The sequence below is a fragment of the Symphalangus syndactylus genome, chromosome 12, assembly GCF_028878055.3.
Source record: "Symphalangus syndactylus isolate Jambi chromosome 12, NHGRI_mSymSyn1-v2.1_pri, whole genome shotgun sequence".
Classification (NCBI taxonomy): Eukaryota; Metazoa; Chordata; class Mammalia; order Primates; family Hylobatidae; genus Symphalangus; species Symphalangus syndactylus.
Window position 1 is genome coordinate 58451976 of NC_072441.2, and position 22344 is coordinate 58474319.

Here is a 22344-nt window from a genome sequence, read left to right on the forward strand (position 1 = left end):
TTTAAATGGGGATAAGAGTAGCTCCAACAGCTACGTCCCCCAGTTTGGCACAGAACAAACAGACTACTCTTTCAGAGAGAAGCTGAAAGCTGAGTGTTTTTGTCTAATGTTCTAACTTTCCCAGATGCTGCTTATGGTTTAGGCCATGAATTGGCCCATTTATAGGAGCTGACAGAGGAGGCAATTGGTAGTTGGCAAGGATGCTGAACAGGTTTGTGTGTATTTCCTATCACTCTTCCCTCAGGTTTACACCAGAGATAGACCTTATCCTACAGCTAACCTGCCTGTCTCTAAAAGCAGTTAGGAGCTAGCATTTATTACGCCCTTGGAGGTGACAAAGAAAAAAGTAATGAGTTGAGTCTGCAGTCTGAATTGGAATGAAGACAGTTTTCACAGATCCTCTCCCTGATTTAGAGCAAGTGGGAGGTAAACTCCAGATTCCACCTTTTCCCCAAGGATAGAAGTAATTGGAACACACATTTAACACCCAGCTTTTCCATCTACATCTTGAGGGAATGGCTTCTATTTCCCGTCTCAGGCCACAGATGGATCTGAGCACACCCCAGTTTCCTGGAGGCCACTAAGAACAAAGATAGTAGGTTTGGTAAGCACAAGTAATTAAAAGGCACCTAGAATTTCTGGCGAGGTTTATTTTATTTATTTATTTATTTATTTATTTTTGAGATGGAGTCTTGCTCTGCCACCTAGGCTGCAGTGCAGTGGTGCAATCTCAGGTCACTGCAACCTCCACCTCCCAGGTTCAAGCAATTCTCCTGCCTCAGCCTCCCAAGTAGCTGGGATTACAGGCATGCACCACCACGCCTGGCTAATTTTTGCATTTCTAGTATAGACAGGGTTTCACTATATTGGCCAGGCTGGTCTCAAAACTCCTGACCTCTGGTGATCTGCCCACTTCAGCCTCCCAAAGTGCTAGGATTACAAGTGTGAGCCACCGCGCCTGGCCGTTTTATTTTTTACATAAGGCCAGTCTGTAAAGACTGGGAGAGAAGAGGAAACTGTCTTACCTAAGGTATGGAAATCAACACAGACAGTCTAGAGAAGTTAAGAAACAAAGGAATACATTCAAAACAAAATAACAAGATTAATCTCCAGAAATCAATTCTGATGAAATGGAGATAAACATTTCCCTGAGAGAGACTGTAAAATAACAATCATGAAGATATTGATGAGAGTACAGCAAAGTGTGAACAAAGGATTTTAACTATGAGTTAGAAAATATTTTTAAAGTGAAAACTGAAAATTATAAAGCTGAAGAACATGATAACTGAATTGAAAAATTCAATAGAGTGTTTCGATAACAGACTAGATCAAGGAAAAGAAAGGATTAGTAAACTTGAAGACAAGTTATTGAAATTCATCTAGTCAGAGGAACAAACAAGGAAAAGCAGTGAGGATAGCTTAAGGGACATATGGGATGCCATCAAGCTGTCTAATTTATGCATTTTATGGGAGTTCAAGAAAAGAAAGAGAATGAGAAAGGGACAGAAAGTGTATTAAAAGAAATAATGGCTGGAAAATTTTCAAACACAGGGAAGTACATAGAAATACCTATACAGTAAGCCTAAAGGATACCACATATTTGGTGTTCTTTAATTTCTCATATTAGAAATCCAAAAAAATCCACACCAAGGCACATTATTATAATAGTGTTAACATGTCCATACTACCCGATGTGATATACAGATTTAATACAATTTCTATCAAAATCCCAATGATATTTTTCACAGAAATAGAAAAAATCTAAAATTTATATGTAATAACAAAATGTCTTTAATTGCCAATAAATCATAAGAAAGAAAGACAAAGTTGGAGGCATCACACTTCCTGAGTTTAATTTATATTACCATGCTATCACAATCATAAAAGTGTAGTACAGGCACAAAACCAGACACAAAGACCAATGGAACAAAATAGAGATATCAGAGAAAATAAACCCAAGCATATAAAGTCAATTAAGTTTTAACAGAGGAACCAAGAATACATGATTGGGAAAAAATGTTTTTTTCCAATAAACGGAATTGATAAAATGAATATCTATATGGAAAAGAATTAAATTGGGCCTTTATCTTACAGTTTTATAAAACAACCAAATAGATTAAAGATCTAAACACAAGACGCAAAATTATAAAACTCTGAGAAGAAAAACTTTTTGGAATTGACCTCAACAATGATTTGTATATATATATATATATATATATCTCACACTAAAGCCTCAAGCAAAAACAACAACAAATAAGCAATTGGGACTGTATCACACTAAATTGCTTCTGTACAGCAAAAGAAACAATCAACAAAACATAAAGGCAGGCTACATGTTGAGAAGAAATATTTGCAAAGTATATATCTGATAAGGGATTGATATTCAAAATATGTAAGGAACTCACAAATCTCAATACTAAGCAAATAAATAAATAAATAACCCAAATAAAAATGAAGGAAGTTTTTAAACAGACCTTATTTCAAAGAAGATGTAAAACTGGCCAACAAGTAAGGGAAAAGGTGCTCAACATCACTAATAATCACAGGAATGTAAATCAAAATCACAATGAAATATTCTTTCACACCTGCTATAAGGGCCACTGTCAAAAAGATGAGAGGTAATAAGTGTTGGTGAGAGTGTGAAGAAAATAGAACCCTTTTATGATGTTGATGGGAATGTAAAATGTTATAATCATTATGGATCTGGGCGAAAGAGCAAGACTCCGTCTCAAAAAAAAAAATCATTATGGAAAATAGTATTGTTTCTTTAAAAATTAAAAATAGAACTACTGTATGATACAACAATCCGTCCTCTGGGTAAGTACATAAAGGAAATGAAATCAGCATTGGTAAAGATATCTGCATTCTCATATTCATTGCAGCATTATTCACAACAGCCAAGAAATAAAAACAACCTAAGTATCTATAGATGAATGAATGGAATAAGAAATTGTGTTGAAATATATATATATATATATAATAAATACATAAAATATATATATATAATAAATACATAAAATATATGTATATATAATATATATAAAATATGTGTATATATGTTACATGCAATGCAATATTTTTCAGCCTTCAAATAAAAGGAAATCCAGCCACATGTGACAAGCTGAATAGACCTGGAAGACATTATACTAAGTGAAATAAGCCAGACACAGAAAGTAAAATAGCTGTGATTTCACTTATAACATGCAATCTAAAAAAGCTGAAAACATAGAAACTGAGAATAGAATGGTGTTTACCAGGGGCAGGGGGTGAGGACATTGAAGGTGGAGATGAAAATGAGGAAATGTAGGTAATAGTTTACAAAGTTGCAATTATGTGGAATAAATAAATGTAGAGGTCGAATGCACTGCATGATGATTTTCATTAATAATATTATATGTTTTATTGGAAATCTACTGAGAATAGGTTTCAAGTGCTTCCATCACACAGACAAAAAAGGGAATTAATTATGTGAGGAGATGGGTAGGATTATTTATTTGACTCTAGCAGTCATTTCACTATATACATGCATATTAAAACATAGTGTTATACATCTTTTATATATAATTTTTAAAAAGTCAATTTTGTCTGTGTCTAAAAGCAAGGTTTTATCTTTCACATTTTATTGACACCAAGTTATAAAATAGTAATAGTAAAAATTTTTACCATTTTAATTGCTTTCTAAATATTTAATGTATAGGCTAAATGGTGTACATAATTTGACATTACACTGTGACGAATCCTCTTAAGGTATGTTTCATTTTTTAATTAGTAGCATACTTTAGAGGTGATTACTTTATCCTGAGTAACTATAACAAACACTTCAATCTCACTAAACATTGCTATGCTTTAGCGCAGCTTAATTTTCAGTTATACCAATGCACAAATTTAAACGAGCACAAATAATTTTAATGAAACTAGTTCCAGCTAGATTCTTAAAGATAAAAGAATTCAGCAATTAATTATGTCTAAAAAATTTTTCCTTAGATCACCCAGCTTTTGTGTATCCAATTCTCTAAAATCTATAACTGTTATAACTAAATGAGAATCCACACTAGTTAGAGACTATTTGAGATAATTTGCATTCATTTTAATATATTAACACTTCAAAACTAACATCTAATTTTCAGAAAGAAGCCTTATAATGTGAATGTAATATTATTGCAGCAGGCTGAATTAATTAGCTCCTGCTATATTTCCCTAGAGCTTTTCATTTTACACCTTTCTGAAGAAAGTTGTGCTTTTTTGATTTTCATTTCCATAGGGATCAGAATAATTCCCAAACACTTTCTTCTCATTTTTTCAATGAACAAATTATCAATAGGTGTTGAATTATGGGTTGAATAAATTATAAAAAATGATGTGCCGGGCATGGTGGCGGGTGCCTGTAGTCCCAGCTACTCGGGAGGCTGAGGCAGGAGAATGGCGTGAACCCGGGAGGCGGAGCTTGCAGTGAGCCAAGATTGCGCCAATGCACTCCAGCCTGGGCGACAGAGCGAGACTCTGTCTCAAAAAAAAAAAAAAAAAAATGATGTGCACACAGAGACTGTTTAAAGACTTTTTAGATTTTGCTTTATTTTTAAAAAAGAAGGCCATAGAAAATTTTCTAAATATTGAAAAATTAGAAAATACAGAAAACTTTGTTATTCAATTTTTAAATCTTAGATTTTTCATTAAGTTATTTGTGATCTAAAGTATCTTCTTGATTAAAAGAGAAAGCACTCTTTGTTGTCTTTTAGGATAGGTTATTAAATAAAATTGTATATGTCAAACAGTTGGCTTTATTAAATCAAGCCTTCAATGACTTTTAACCCAAAACATTAGGTCTGCAAATATAATACATTTTTTTGTCTTTTTCAGCAGAATTGAACAATTATGCACATATAATCTTGACCAGAACTGGTGAAAGCTGTCACTACCGCCACTAGCTTCCTTATTTGAAAGATGTCATCTGACATCTCTGGGCCTCAATGTCCTTCCTTGCAAAATAGGCATAATAGTAGCACTTGTCTTATTAGAATATTGTAAGCAATAAATGTTTAAATGTGTAAGTTTTTTACAAAAGTGTATCAAGTATAAACACTTGAAAAACACTAGTTATTATTATTTGGGGGAAGAGTACACTTGTACAATGGCTGACATTCAGAAATTAAGTAATGTGATATCTATAGAATGTAGACTGTATTTTGATTAGTTTGTGCTCAAATCAAATGTAATTTTTAAATTTTTTTAAAATTATACTTTAAGTTCTGGGATACATGTGCAGAACATGCAGGTCTGTTACAGAGGATTTTACTCTAATATTTATATCTTAAATAGCTTTAACTATACTGAAATAGTCTCTTAATTATTCCTCTGAATGTGAACTCAAAAAAAGCAGAGATTGGATCTTTTCTGTTGTTACACTCCAATGCTTACACACTAAATAACATGTAACAAATATTCAATTCATATTTTATAATAAATAATTATATGGGTATATATGTTTCTTAATTTTTAACCTAAAAAGATAGGGATTTAGTCTGTGTTTGGTCATTAAATACAGTAAAACAATTTAATTAAAATAATTGTAGAACATTTTAATATATTTTTTCATTGCACACAGATCACATAAAATGCTAAAATGAGATGTGATTCAGGAACAAAGCGCTAATTAGTAAAACATTTCCATAAAAATCTGATTCTGCTTTTTTAACTATACTAATCTGATGAGGGGAAATTTTGTTTTATAGATCAAATTCATTATTGCTATTCTTCAAAAGTTATCTCTATTATCTTAAGATCATCTCAACAGAAAGGGTTGAAATTAGAGACAAGCCTATAGGATAATAATTTTCAAATATGTTACAATTATTTATAGTAATCACAGTTATACCATGAAATCAGTTAATGTAAATATAGTAAAATCTTAAACAATTATATGTTTTGCAGAGTCTAAAATATCTATCCAATTAGGGCTAACATTTGTTCTTTTGTGAATAAATATGCTAAAAATTATACTTTCAGTCAAACAAACATTGTGATGTTCTATTCCGATTATTAGTTCAAGCTAAAGATTGAATTAAATAATTGCATGATTTGACCAAAAGGACACTTCAAAAATTTCCCTCATTAAATATATTAATATGATAAATTTATTTTGTTAGTATAGGGACGTATTTAATATTATATTTGTAAATTAAATAGAATTATAGCATGACTCATCTTTTGTGTGCTAATGAAATCTGCTAGTAACTAGCTGATAACATAGGAAAAAGTCATCTTAAAAATTTATTTATTCCTCAGTGTTGTTGATAAGCCTAACACAGGGCATACGTTCATTAACTCTTCATTATATTTCTATGACTACACTCATTGCTTAGAAGAAAAAAAATTCTTCAGGCAAAACATTGCCAACCAAAGGAATTAATCTTCATAAAAATAATCAATGTCATAAATTACATTTTAATTAAAAACTCAGCCATAAGCTAACACAAATATTTTATGTCATTTTAATGTAAAAAGAAATAGAAAATGTTCCCAATGAGGGAACATTCGTTAAAAATAAAAATAAGACAAAAACTATACACATAAAAATAAATACCCTTAATAAATGTTCATTCATAAGAGGGATGCTTTGCTGTGGCCTGCCCCTCACCTATACTGGTGTAAAATATACTTCAATAGCTATTCTTAGATCACTGTGTTCCTTTTCTAATCTATTCTCTAGAAAACCAATGGACTTGTCTTTCCAAAACAAAAATCCAAAGAATATCACTGCTCTGCTCACAGTCTCTGGATAGCTCATCGTTGTGAATAACACAACATCCTACAATTCTCTGCCCCAGAGTGGTAAGAATATCTTCATTCTCTTGATATTCTACAGTCCTTTCATGATTGTTTCGTGTTTTGGCTACCTCTCCTGTCTATTCTTGTTCTCTGATCTGGACCAAAACTTCATTGCCTTTCTCTTAACCAGAAGAGCTACATGAAAAGCCTAAGAGGCTTGTCTATCAAACTACTTGAAGGGGTGGCCTGCCCCTCCACACCTGTGGGTGCTTCTCGTTAGGTGGGACGAAAGACTTGAGAAAAGGAATAAGACACAGAGACAAAGTGTAGAGAAGGAAAAGCGGGGCCCAGGGGGCCGGTGCTGTGCTTACAGAGGACCCACACCGGCACCGGCCTCTGAGTTCCCTTAGTATTTATTCATAATTATCTTTACCATCACCAGTGCTGTGCTTTGAGATGTATATGCGAACATCTCCATAAACCTTTTAGCAGTATTGCTTCAGCAAGCCCCACCTTATTCCTAAAGGCGGTTTTCACAATTATCTTTACCATCACTGGTGCTGTGCTTTGAGATGTTCCATGGCCCAGCGATGGGCGGAAGACAAATGTTTTTCTTTTCTCTAGATTTAAGAGAATGGTGATGACCTTTAACCATAAGCAGCCTTTAGGCACTTGTTTAACAAAGCACATTCTGCACCGCCCAAAATCCTTTTAACCTTAAGTCACCACAGCACATGTCTCTTGCAAGGACAAGGTTGGGGGTAGGGTCACAGATTAACAGCATCTCAAATACAGAACTAAATGGAGTCTCTTATGTCTACTTCCTTCTATATAGACACAGTAACAGGCTGATCTCTCTTTCTTTTCCCCACACTACTGTCATCTCTGTGCCCAATTTGTGTCCTGCATATATTACACCATATTTTACTTCTCTGTTTATGTGTCTGTCTTAATGGATCACGAATCCCTCAAGATCAGGGCAAAACCCTTATTCATATTTAAATCGGCCAACTTTAGCACAATCCTGAACACATATAAATTATATTTTCCCCATTTTCTATTTGTACGAAATTGGGAAGATTTCTAAGCTTTTTTGAGGCTCTTCTTTAGGTAAAATATGAGCCTAACTTTATTTTATTTCACAAAATGAATTGTTTTTTAAAACATTAAACTTCATATGCAAAATAACCACTTTTCTTTCTGGAAACATGTAGTAACTATTGAATAAACATTATATTATTTTACTTAACTTTCATTAAGTATTAATAATAAGAATTATACTAATGTCAGAGAATAAGGAATTATAAGAATATGATACAAATTAAAAATAAAAAAGTACAGCGTATCTTTTTTATTTTTATTTGTTTTTAAAGACAGAGTCTTGCTCTGTTGCCAGGCTGGAGTGCAGTGGCATGATCTCGGCTCACTGCAATCTCTGCCCTCTGGGTTCAAGCGATTCCACTGCCTCAGCCTCCTGAGTAGCTGGGACTACAGGCATGCACCACCGCGCCTGGCTAATTTTTTGTATTTTAGTAGAGATGGGTTTTCACCATATTGGCCAGGCTGGTCTCGATCTCCTGACCTCGTGATCTGCCCGCCATCGGCCTCCCAAAGTGCTGGGATTACAGACGTGAGCCACCGGGACTGGCCTAGCATATCTTTATCTAAGATGAAAAATACAAATCCAGACTGAGTCAATTCTGCATTAATTAAAATGGAGAACAGAAGAAACATTCTAGAAGTTTTAAGGACAGAATTTCCATATGTAACACATGCTCCTATTCAGAGCTTTATGCTTGCTATTTCCTCTGATGGACATGTTGTCCTAAGATATCTGTGTGGCTTATTGCCTCACTTTATTCAGGTTTGGGTATACATACACACCATGACACATACACACATCAAAATCTAAAAGTTACAATATAAAGAATAAGAAATATTGAAACATGATACATATCCATATGATAATATGATGACCAAGACCATTCCAAAATTGATAAAAAGTATCTTTTTTTTACAAAAAGCTCAGAAAACTAGGATAAACATTAAGAAATCTACACTAAAACACATAGAAATTAAATTGTAAAAAATAAAAAATATCTTAAAATCATACGGAAAGAAAAATTAATAATTATCTTTAAAGATTAACTATACAACAGCAGCTCTCTAAACCAAATAAATAGAATCAATTTGATATTTTTCTGGCATGTTTAATGTGTTGAAATTAATAACAAAACATATCAGTCTAGAATTCTGTACCCAATGGAAATATTCTGCAGAAATAAACATAGAAATAAATTTAGGGATATAGAAATTGAAAAAAAAATTGTGTCTAGTAGGGTGACATTCAAAAATAAAAGTAAATTTTTTAGGCTGAAAAAATATCCTAAACAAAAATATGAAGATGTATAAGGGAAAAACAAGCACTGAAAAGATTATGTGTGCGTTTATAAATACACAAATGTGTGCATTTTAAAGCATATATTTAATTAAAAGCATTGCAGTAAATTATAAATGGCAGGAAAGATAGGCACAGAGTTCTTAAAATTATAAGTCTCTAACCATCCCATATAAATGATGCAGGACAATTGAACTACCAAATTGAGGCTTGGCCCAGAAGGGTTCTTGGCTTTACCCAGGAAAGAATTCAAGGGTGAGTCAGTGGTTTTAGACAGCAGTCTTTTATTGGACAGTACTTCCGCTTTTGGAGCAGGCCTAACTCATAGGCAATATGCCCAAAATTGACAATGCATAGGCTCTTGCCAATTGTATTTATACTCCCTTATATCTACTTTCAATTACATGCAAAATCAGGGCTGGATCAGTGAAAATTGAGGGATGGGTTATTTAGAACATTCTAAGAAAAGAGTGATACTTCATCCTGTCTGGACCAGATCAAGACCTTGTTTTGGTCAGCAGGGTTGTGACCAGAAAATGAGTCTTGCCAGTCTGCTATGTCACAAATAATACTATTTTTATTATCCCGTTGTTAAGTGACAGATGTGCTTTTTTCTAATCTGCCGTGTAACCATTAAAAATTGTAAAATATTTTACAACTAATATGTTAATGGAATAAAAATTAGAATATCAAATATTTTTCTTAATTGAAAAGTAAGTAAAAATGAAGACAGATATGTAAAAATATATTGGACAATCATAAAATAAATATTGAAATAATAAATACAAACACAAATATGCCAGTAACTAATTTAAATATCAATGCATTGAATAATATAATTAAAAATCTAAGATTGTCAGAATTACTTTTAAAAACCCTCAAATACTTCTTATGAGACACGTTAAATATACAACACAGACGAATTTACTCTAAAATGATTTAAAAAAATATGATTTTAAAATATTATCAAAAATTCTACATAGGGAGTGTTTTAATATCAGACAAATTGTACTTTACAGCAAGAAGCATTTCCAGAGGTAAATAGGAGTATTTTATAATTAAAAGTGGATCAATTTGATAGGCAGATATTACAATCCTAATTGTACCTAGCACGGCTTCAAAATATATAAACAAAAATTAACAGCACAAAGAGAAGAAATATAAAAAGTGACTATCATTTTGGGGGTTTTAATAGAAGATTTTAATATAAAAGGTACAAGAAAAATGTCTACTGACATTGATAACATGGACAGCAAAGTTAATAAACATAATCTAATTGGCATAAACAGTACATGGCACCAAACAATGAAGGCTTACATGTTAAAGTGTAATGTAAGTATGGAAATGTGATTGAATAAACAAGAGAGCCTCAGAAAATTTCAAAATACTTAATTCATTTGGAATATGTTCTCTGACCACAATGGAAATAATACAGGAAAAAGTAACTTTAAAAGCCTTATTCCTAAATCAACTAGAGTACTTCCATATAATTCACTGATGAAGGAAGAAATCAAAATTATAGAGGTGTTTGAAACTGAAAACTAATGACTGAACAGCACACTAAAATTTGGTTAATGCGGCCAAATCAGGGCATTAACAATAAATATATAGTCTTGAATTCATATGCTAAAAAGAGGTAAAAATATGTTATTGAATTTCAAGCTTATTAAGTTAAAAATAACTGTAAGAAACAAACAAGAAATGTAAAATAGAAAAAAATATTAAATATGAGGGCAAAGTCAATGGAATGAGAAAAACATCCTAAAGTACAAAAAAAAAAAACAGATTCAGCTTTGTGAAGAAATTAATGGAACACCCTAACAATAATTAGAAAAAAAGGGAAAAGGCAAATTGTCTACATTAGATAATGGAAAAGGAACATTGCAACAGGATTAAAAATCTGTAAAGAATACTAAAAAGATGGCATAAAGAAACTTACACAAATACTTTTGACCATATACTGGAATTCTAATTCAAGATTTGTCAACGTTTAAAAAATGAAAACTACACACTGATTAACTTTAATACTTGAGATACATTGGGGCATAGATTAAATATCATCAATAATAATTAATATAAAAATTCATTTTGGCCCTAGCTATATAATGTAGAAAATAAATATATGGATTAAAATATTTGAAGGATCACACACACACAGATAACAGTATAAAGTTAATATAGTTTAATGATCTAGGGAGAGCCAAACCACACTGGAAACATTACAAACTCGTTTTTTGAAAAACTGCCTCATGAACTACAAAGAACCGAAAAGCCTCATAGTTAAAGAGGTAGATAAAGAGCAATGCAAGGCATGGGAATGGCATGCTTCAAAGTGTAAGAAAGTGCAAGTTATTAACATGTATCTTGGTAAAATTGATGAATGTCCACCAGCTTATATATATTTTCTATGAATTAACTCATGCTTATGTCACTTCTCAGAACGCCTTTTCTTGCACAATGTCATAAATCCAAGAAACATGAATGAGTTCTCCAACTGAAAAGCATCACATATCACACCAAAAGATGGAGGTATAAGCAGGGTCCAAGTCACTGAAGACCTAGCATACAAGAATTTTATTTAGGATAAGGTTCTGCTGACATAATCTAAACATGAGTCTAACATTATTATATTTGTAATTTAGAAGCAGCAATAAGGGATTACTAAGAGTGACATATTAGAAGAGGAAAATCCTGGAAGCAAAACCATTTGTGGGGCTCTTGCTTAATTTTATGAGCATAATGTTGAGAACTTGGTAATGTTAAGAACACGGTGATGAAGATGAGCAGTTCTTCTGTTCCACTGATGCTTAGAAAATATAGTGGATAGACCCAATGATTATATATGTTAATAAGAAGATGTAAGAATAAAATGTATTCTAGGTTTGTCCTTTGGAAACCCACAAAACTATCACAGGATCTTAACTTTTGCAAGATATTTTTCTGCATGGGATGAGAGCATGGAAATACATTTTTGTATGTTCTTTGAAAAGAATTTCAGAATTCATATTCAAATACTAATGAGTCTCTAAGTCTTCCTGAAGTAAAGCAATCAGCGAAAGATGTGCGCTGCATATGACCGCTCATTAATAAATATCTTTATTGAATATTCTTTCTAAATACTGCTAGAATTTGATGTTAACTCAGTAAAATGGAGACTCTATGATCCATAATTTACACCTAATTAGTGTTTAATCTTTTTTTCAGTCCTGTGATTTAATTACAAATGCTTAGTCCGTGAAATAAATATTGGTTTTTTGTCATTATTGTTCAGTTAAAATCAACAAGCTTCTTGATAGATATAGATTACCAATACAAGCTTATTATTTTATAATTACTCTAAAGTTAGTGGAGCAAACAGAAGCCACTAGGTCTTGACTAAGTGCAATGACAAAAGGTTTCCTAAAACTTATTTTTGATAATCTGCCCACTGGAAATCAAGGTTTATTCAGGTAACATAAATGTGTTTTTCATTTCTCATGAGAAATATAAGCTTATTGAATAAAGTGTTATAGTATTAATAAATACACTTAATAAAATTTGAAGTATTTTAACTAAATTTGTCTCTAGTTACCCAAAGCCTTTTTGTATTTGAGAGTACTTGTCAAAATTTAATATTTAAAATGCTAAATTCTTCTAATCTACTGCCATACCACCCTGAACACGCCCGATCTCTTCTGATCTAGTGTTTAATTTACATTTATTATTTTTTTAATTTTATTATTATTATACTTTAAGTTTTAGGGTACATGTGCACAACGTGCAGGTTTGTTATATATGTATACATGTGCCATGTTGGTATTTAATTCAGATTAAAATGTCATGAGATTCAGAATATTGATGTGATCTATTAACATTTTATATTATTTCTTCTCAACAATATAGCATGTATAAAATCATGTGAAATTGTCAAATATTAAATACATATATTTTACATATTTATCTACAAAAAGCATTCTCTTGTGGAAGTTGAAAAATTAAAGATATTCAGATTAAAATTGGTATAACTGACTATTCAATTGAAAGTTTAATTCAAATGATGGCAATCTTTAAAAGAAAATTGAATCAAATGAAACACAGTATTTAGACAAGATATTGAATTTTTTCAATTAAGCTAGAATATAGTCATGTCATAAATAATAGTAACAAATGGACAATAAGCAAAATATTTACTAACTAGATAACACACAACTAGGAGCATGTCCACGTATTTGCACACAGGAGCACACAACACGTACACATCAAATGCAACTTATGAACACTGATTCATACAGCTTTTTCTCAACTTTATAGCCTAAGCTTCTGTGAACCCAAACTGCTTGTTCATAAATTCGTTTGGATGTTTAAAGTAGCAGTTTAATTCAGTGGATTTATTGTAAACTGGGGATATTCTCCCAGCATCATAGACAATGCAGGATGGCTGGTCAATTTGATTCACTGATAATTCTAGTGTTCATTATCTACCACTTTCCTCAGAGCAGGTGGCATCTTCAAATTACATAAAATAAACAACTGTAAAAGGAGAGTCGGGATATGTGGAATTGAGCAAGTCTGGCTTATCAATTCATTTGGAATCCTCTCTTCATTTACCTATAAAAATAAATATGACATTTCTTAGTACAAAAAACACATCTGAAAAATGAATTATTTTTAGTTTAGTTGCATGTCAGCTAACTAAAAAAATAGAAAATTAATTGTTTAGATGGTAAATTTATTGAGCATATGAGATTAATAGAGCCTGAGAACAGTAGAGACCTCCCTGAGAGATTCATAGAAGCTACATCCTAAATCACAATTTGGAGCCAGGTATTTGGTTTATATGTATTAGATATGTGACATTTTTATATATAAAAATTTGAATGCCAGTGTTGTAGTATTAATACTTCTGCCAAGTTTTGGTGATTAAATTAGAAAGCAGTTCTATGGACAACTAAAACAGTAAACTTAATTGACAATGCATAATTAAAGCTTATTTTTTTAATATCAAGAAGTCTATATATAGGTGACTGCTTACAGTGTTTTAGTAAATCAACAATATCTCTGCAAATGACTTCAATTTGTATTACTCCGGTTTGTAAAATGTTTGTTACAATTTCAAGCCTCGTAAAATTTAAGTTGGGAGTGAAATGTATTTAGTTGTGCCACTATATCAATTTATTTGACTGGTACAGCAAAGGTTTTCCAAGATAACCCTCGTCTTTCTGGAAGACTTCCTTTTACATGTCATTGGTTAAAAATAGATTGCAGGTTTTATAGTTACTTTTAGCAGCAAGTAACAAAAAGAAAAAAATCAGAATCTTAATTGGCATAGGTCAATCATGATGCAATCACTATTATGAGCCTGGTGTTGACCAAACATATCCACATTCCTTCAGCAAAAAAATTAGGAAAATGGGGCTAACATTTTTGTTCAGCAGTGATCTATTGCAGAATAAAATTCAATGCTAGGAAATATATATCCTAAACATCTATATAGTAAACAGTATATTTTTAATAAGATACATTTGGGGATTATTTTTATTTGGGCATATAAAGGAAAAAAGTCTGAATAAAATGTAATAGGTTTCCACTATTTCTCATAATGTAAAAATCCATAGTCATTCTTAATTTTACACAATAAATATTAGAAAATTCACTTTTGGAAAATTTTACTAGAGACTAATCGAGTGAAATTTTGAATATGAGGACTTTGTGAGTGACTTTTCAAACCAACTACAGAGAAGTTATTTCTGTTGACTTTTTCATTGAAATTTTCTTCATGATTCTAGAAATAGATATCATTAGGAAAGGTTTAGGAGTAGCTTGCCTTAGTTAATATCACTCTACTTTTTTATGCGATTTGCCACTATTTACTTAAATGCATTGACTGTATAGATAAATTAACACAGACAGGAATTGGAAATAAAAATAGCCTATTTCTAAATATATGACCAGAGGACATAATCCCAGTTAAGAAACCAAACTCTAATGCTTAAACTAATATAATTCTCCAATCATACAAAACAAGTTGAATGAAATAATTAATTGTGAGTCAATCTCTGGTATATATGTAGTAGAACATCACATATATATTCACATATATACACACATATGTAGTAGAACATCACATATATACACACCTTCATTATTCATTAGGCACAGATGCATTAATACAGATACACCAAGACCATAGAACTAGCAATAATCACTTGGCAAACAGGTTAAGAAATTGTCAACTGAGGCTAACTCAGCTCTATGCATGCCAGTTTACAACAAGCATTCTTAGCTATGAACTGCCCTTAACTGATTTTCTGTTGGGATTACTTTTCTTTTTTCCTTTACATTTTGGCTTTTCAGGTCATCCTTCTCATCTAGAGTTATTCTGGTTCATTTAACCACTATGAAGAAGTATTTCCACCACCCAATGCCATTTTGATTCTTATTATAACTAATTTAATCTTCCAGATTGCTGTTAAGCTATTTTATTTGCAGGGCATATGGGGCTTTCATATTTTATTTCAAACCTGGAATTTTTCTTTCCTTTTTCTTCCATTGTAATTAATTTTTCTCTTTCTCTAACTCTATCTCCACTTATATTTTGTCTTTTTCCATTAAAAATAATTTAAGCTGGGCATATGGTGCTGCAAGAACTGGCTCCAGGGCCCTTATGCTGGCTGCCTCACAGCTCCCAGCCTGGTGATAGGATCTACCCTGATCTGAGAATGGCCACCTCTCAGTATGAGCCAGTGGCTGAAATTGGTGTTAGTGCCCATGGGTCAGTGTACAAGGACTGTGATCCCCACAGGGGCCACTTTGTGGCCCTCAAGTTCCTAATGGGAACTCTCAAAAGAGTTCCCATTAGAAACCACGCCCATAATACGATCACCTCTACTCTCTTTAGAGTTCCCATTAGAAATCACTCCCATAATACAATCACCTCCCACCAGGTCCCTCCTTCAACACATGGGGGTTACAGTTTGACATGAGATTTGGGTGGGGACACAGAGCCAAATCATATCATCAGCTGAGGCCATCAAGGATCTGATGCACAAGTTTCCAAGAGGCCTAGATTTTCTTCATGGCCATTGCATTGTTCACTGATATCTGAGGCCAGAGAACATTCTAGTGACAAATGGTGGGACAGTCAAGCTGGCTGACTTGGTCTGGCCAGCATCTATAGCTACCAGATGGCGTTTACACCTGTGGTTGTTACACTCTTGTAATGTGCTCATGAGGTTCTTCTGCAATCTACACAGGCAACATCTGTGGACATGTGAAGTGTTGGCTGTGTCTTTGCAGAGCGGTTTCCTCAAAAGCCTCTCTTCTGTGGAAGCTCTAAAGCCAACTAGTTGGGCAAAATCTTTGACCCGATTGGGCTGCCTGTATAGGATGACTGGCCCTAAGATGTGTCTCTACCCCATGGAGACTTTCTCCACAGAGGGCCTCACCTAGTGCAGTTGGTGGTGCCTGAGATGGAGCACAACTACTGCTGGAAATGTTATTTTTTCCTACATAAGCAAATCTATGCCTTCCCAGCTCTGCAGCACTTTTATTTAGATGAGGCTCAGAGTCCACAATGGAGTGGCTGCCATAGAAGGAATAGAAGCTGCCATTTCCCTTATTCTGGACACCTGAGTGGTGAGAACACCACTGAGACGGCAATCACTGCCATCATATCTGAGGCTCTGGAGACACCTCCTGAAACTTTTTACAGAGAATATTTTGCTGCCTTGATAACATTATCCTTCTACACTTCCATTTGAGGCTTCTCCTTCTCCTGCCACCCTGTTTCCTTATACTAGAGGATATGTCCCCTCTTGTCCTCTTCTGTACCTTGATATTGGGGTCTTTTCTTATACGGGAAAAATAAAACAAAAAAAAGAAAAAATCAATTTAACCATTTTTATTTCTCCTGCTAGTAGGTTTAAAGCTCTAGTGGTCCTTGCAAAAACTGCGTTTTGGTTCTGGTATAATTTGTGAATCCCTGGTGTTTGAATTTGCAAATTATCAGTTTATAGTTCCTATGATTATGGTATTGCACTTTGCATATGCACATAGAAAGCAGAAGTCAACCCACAGAACTTGAGGATTAAATGAAAGTTTTTTAAATGATATTCATAAGTGATTGTGTTAAAATTATCTTCTAGGGGAAAAGTGAATTATAACATTCATTTTCCGGTTATTTCTTGTACTCTCAAGCATGACAGTGTAAAATTGTTCAAATAGGATTGATTTTATATGTGATCCAGTTTCATTCCATTGGAGACATGTTGAATTTAAAATATTAGGTAGTAAGGACAGTAAAGTACTGAATTAATCTAGTTTGCTAATACCGAAGCAGGGCTCTACTGGATAGTTGTAGAGGAAAGATGAGATTCATCTACCCAAGCAGTACCAATAAAAAAGCTGCAGTGGTTCAATTATGAGAAAAAAAAGGTGAATTTCTTTCTTAGTCTACATTCACATTAAATCAATTAAAAATGCTTGAACATTTAAATAAATGTAATTTGATTATTGAGTTTAAGTGTGACTTTTCTGGGATATTTAATAGATGTTTCTTTTCTAATGCAAGTGATTAGACTCCCATCTCTTCAAAAGCAGAACCACGAAAGCTTAGAGCTGAAAGACATATGTAAGGTCATCTAAAATGGTTGTTTGTTTTTCAGAAGGAATCATTAACATTTATAAGATTAATTGACTCTCACACAGTCTCATGCCTAAATGGTGACAAAGCTGCAGCAATAACCTAGGTAATGTTATTTCTAGAATTTGAAATTTTATTTTAAAAGTTTTAAATTAAAGTAATATTTTTATTACAAAATAACTGTGAGATAACTTACTGTAAATTGCTTTAGATATCATAGGGCATGATAATAATTCAATTATTATCACTATAACTTACAACATTAATCTCATATCAAATGAAAAGTTTTGATGTGAGTATTAAAGAGAACATATTTGGTGTTTATTTGCAGAAAGATAATTATAACTGGAGAATACCAATTGGGCTAATTGTTACAAAGCTGAAATTGTGAGTTTAGTATAGTTACTTAACAAAAATCCTGCAAAAAGTAATAGGGCCTAACTTAAGCAGTGGTAAAAAATAGAAGTATACTGATAAAGATATTTTAAGAAATTAGAATTGTAGCATCTAGGAATGTTTAAATATTATGGATAAACAGAAAGTTACAGATGATTCTCAACAAGTGAATCAGAATGGAGAATGAAAGAGGATAATTTTTGAAGACACCAAAATGATGAGTGTAAACCTATTGATTTTTAGGTACTTGTGCCATACCCCTTTAATCAGTTATTTATAATTTTTAATGTTTAGATAATACAGCAGACATATGATCTGGGTGTTATATACAAACTTTGATGTTATCATGATGGCAATAGTAGCCTATCTGGAGTGCCATGAGGCAGGCTGCAGTGGGAGAGGCATGGCTTGGGCCGTGCATTCCACAGAGAAGGCAGGAGCCAAGAACAAGTAGAAGCCCTGCCCTCTTTCAAGTTGTAAAGCCAGAAGCCCCATCCTCTCGGGCACAGTGCAGCCACCCAGCAGCTGCAGACCCTGGCATCTCTGCACTCTTGAGGGCCTGGTAACACCTTTAACCCCCACAGGCTTGGAAGTGCCTCCTTCCACTGCCTGGCCTCTCCCTGTTCCCAGGGCCAGCTCCAATTTTAGAGCAAAGTTGTTGCTGACCCAGAGTGAGGTCATGACTTGGCCAGGTGTGCACATGCTTGGGGCAGCACTGACACACCAGTCCCCTGCTGTCTCACTCTCCTCTGGACTTTGGGCACTGGCAAGCATGGGAGGGAGGCCAAGGGGACGCTAAGGGTAGCTCTGTGCAGGCCTGCAGGCACTTCTCAGCAGAAACAGCCTGGGTACAGTGGGCACTGTGGATGGCAGGATAATGATGTCAGAAGGCAGACAGGCTCCTGGGTAGAAAGGGGCAGGTCTCCAGTGAAACTCTACCTTTAGGCCAGGGATGGCTGTGCTACCAGCTCCACTGACCAGAGTGAGGAAATATGGTGCTTTTTCTGGGTGTCCATGATCCAATCAGCATGCACTTCCTCCCCTCTGAAGCCCATAAAAGCCCCAGACTCAGCCAGGCTTGGGCAGAAAATGGGATGACCTGCCTGTGGATAGGAGCTACCCACTCCTTGGTCACTCGTCTCCTCTCTGCTGAGAGCTGGACACTTGTCAAAACGACCTGCATTCAGAAAGGAGCTCCTTACTGCAGTTCTCCTCTGCCCTGTTCTGTTGTTGAATAAACCACCTCTTCACCTTGGGGGTCTCCTTTGCCCTGTTCTGTCACTCAATAAGGCACCTAATTATTCCTGGACATGGGACAAGAGCTTGGAGCCTGCTGAATGACAGTGCTGAAAGAGCTGTAACACAAACAGGGCTGAAACAAGCCCCTTGCTCATGATATTGTGGCAACAAGAAGGAGAGAAGAGAGAAAGATAGAAGAGCTATGGCCCTTCAGGGAGCCCCGACCTGGAAACTCCCTGAGCCAGGGCTGTAACACCCTCTCTCGGGCTCTGCAGTTCTTGGTTCCTCCAAGTTTCCAGGGGCCACCACATTCCCTGGTGCCAGCTGTGGAAACCACTAGCAAATACACCAGCTGAAGCCTCACAGGGAGCTGGAACCCATACTGGCACCTGGAATTGCCCATGCCAGTGCTTTGAGCTGCCTGCTCTGCCACATCCAGTGTTCCTGGCTGCACGCAGTGGCCAGACCCCACACTTGCTCACTTGCTCACACACCCCTCACTGCTGCTCACTTGGCTTGCCCTTGGCAGGCATTGGATCCAGGCTGGTAGCATGTGCAGAGCACAGCCTGCTAGGCCAAGTTGGTAGAATGAGCCCAGTGGGCCCAAGTAAAACTCAGGAAAATGTGCCACAGAGGTTTCTGGCTGGAAAAGTGACACACTAAGGATCCTGTGACAATCACTCTTTCACAAGGGTGAGTATATAGAGAGTCTTTGTTTGTGAAGAAAACACAAGGAATCCTAGGAAATATCAAATAGATGGAGCCTGAGAAAACAGAAAGGAGACTGAGATTAAAAAGAAACAAAGATACAGAAGGAAATTCAGAAAGCCAAGATGGTACAAATGTTTTAAATAGTGATGTGTTTCCCTATTATCAATAGGCAGGAAAGATGAAGAATAATAATAGAAAATGAGTGACCTGGTGTGATGGCTCATGCCTGTAATCCCAGCATTTTGGGAGGCAGAGGCAGGTGGATCACATGAGGTCAGGAGTTTGAGACCAGCTTGGCCAACATGGTGAAACACCATCTCACACTTGATAATGTCCTACTGAATATAAAATCACTCTATTAAAGATCAAACATATTTTGGAATCCTCAAATGAAATGTTAATATCTGAAGATTTTTTTTACATGCAAATTTCTTCCTGGGAGATCAATTATTATCGTTATTTGGTCTTCTGAAGCATTTTGTATTCTACAACATATGTTTGAATTTGGAGCTTAGTTTTCAGGTCTAACAGAATAGATCAAGGTAGATGTTTGGGCTTGGACTCTGGCTGTATCTGTGCTTGAGATGCAGCTTAAGAGAGGTGGTTTGAGAGCTATCCATAAGACATTTTTATTGATGAAGAAAGAAGTTCATCTACCTCAGCTATGATAATTATAGTGTTAAAATGACTAAGGATTCAAGCATTCGATCTCATCTCAGTGGTTTGTTTATTCCAAAGATAAACTGTATTAAATATTCTCTATTAAGAGTAAGCAGCTACTTAATGAAGAAAAACAAATAACCAATAAATAGTGATATAATATTTGAAGATAAACTCTATGCTATCCCAGATTCAGGCAACAGTCTCACAAGTAAAACAAAATAAAAAGTATATGAACAATTCAGCCATACTCTCACTGACATTAAGAAAGTAAATTTACAGTGAGTTGCCAACTAAGAGATCATATCTAATTTATAAGTGAAAATCTTCAATATTTTATTAAAACAATGAAATATTATTTTATTTATATATTGATAGGAAAATTGAATGTATACATCTTACATGAAAGACATAAAAGATAAATTTTTTGCACGTAAAAAAATACCTTTCATATACCATATCTTATGTATCTGCATTCTGACACTATGAAAGAAAGGAGTTATGCATGAATAGTTGGTGGGTATGGATGTATGACATTTCCAGTATCATTTTCTTCTCTTCTCTCACGTCTCACTAGTACCATGACCAATACAATTCATGATGAGTAGCCAGTTCCCTCATGAAGAAAAGCAAATAACTAAAAAAAACCCAATAATTCAAAAAATACATTGACAAATATGTTGTATAAAATATTAGCTGGTAAAAACATCATCTAAATGAAGACTAATCTCCCAATTGCTAAACTGGAAAAATTAATATTTTAAAATCAGAAATACCCTTAGGATTCTAGATATTTTTCAACCTGTCTCCAGTAAATTTTATTCTACTTCATCTTGTACAAAGTTTGTAATTAAAAATATAATAAATTATGAAATTTCTACTTATTAATGTCTTATTCTTAATATTATAGAATTCATAATAACATATCAAGGATGTTTAAAAATTATTGGTAAACATTTGGAGTAAAACATTTTAAAATATATTTATCAGCATTTTAATTCATAACATTTTTGAACAACACATTTAGGAAAATACTTTTTTAGCTTAAATAATTTAATTCATAAATGAGGGTTTGGAATTACAAAGGTTAGGATTATTGAACTCCCCAAAGCACTACAAAATCTGTTAACAAAGCAAAGAATCCCACCTGATCATTGTCTCAGAAAAGGTAAGTTACAAGTAAGCTATTTATAGGGCTTTGGGGTCTGAGCTCACATAATTTGCAATGGGCCTTTCCAGGATTAAAAATGTGGTTGAAATTAGGCAAAATTTGTGACATAGTATTTTTGGATTAGAGGACTGAGGATCTTGATGTGCATTAAGAAGTAAATCTTTATTTTACACAAGAACCGCATGCTGCCATGACCAAAATACTGACTTCATTAAATTGATTTCTAGGGGTTTCCTCAAGCACGCATTAAAATAATTTATTGTTTTATAGTCCTAACTCTACAGTAAAATTTACCTGGAGCAAACTAAGTAATATTGATGTACGTGGTCCATGTCATATCTAAGTTGTGGTGACAGGGTTGGTTTTAATTCTCACACCCTTTTT

At 34.1% G+C, this 22344-nt stretch overlaps 1 pseudogene; it reads left to right on the forward strand.

Annotated features, from left to right (window-relative positions):
• Window positions 1-16171: 16171 nt before the first annotated feature.
• On the forward strand, window positions 16172-16902 carry LOC134734830 (cyclin-dependent kinase 4-like; annotated as a pseudogene).
• The last annotated feature ends 5442 nt before the right edge of the window (window positions 16903-22344 follow it).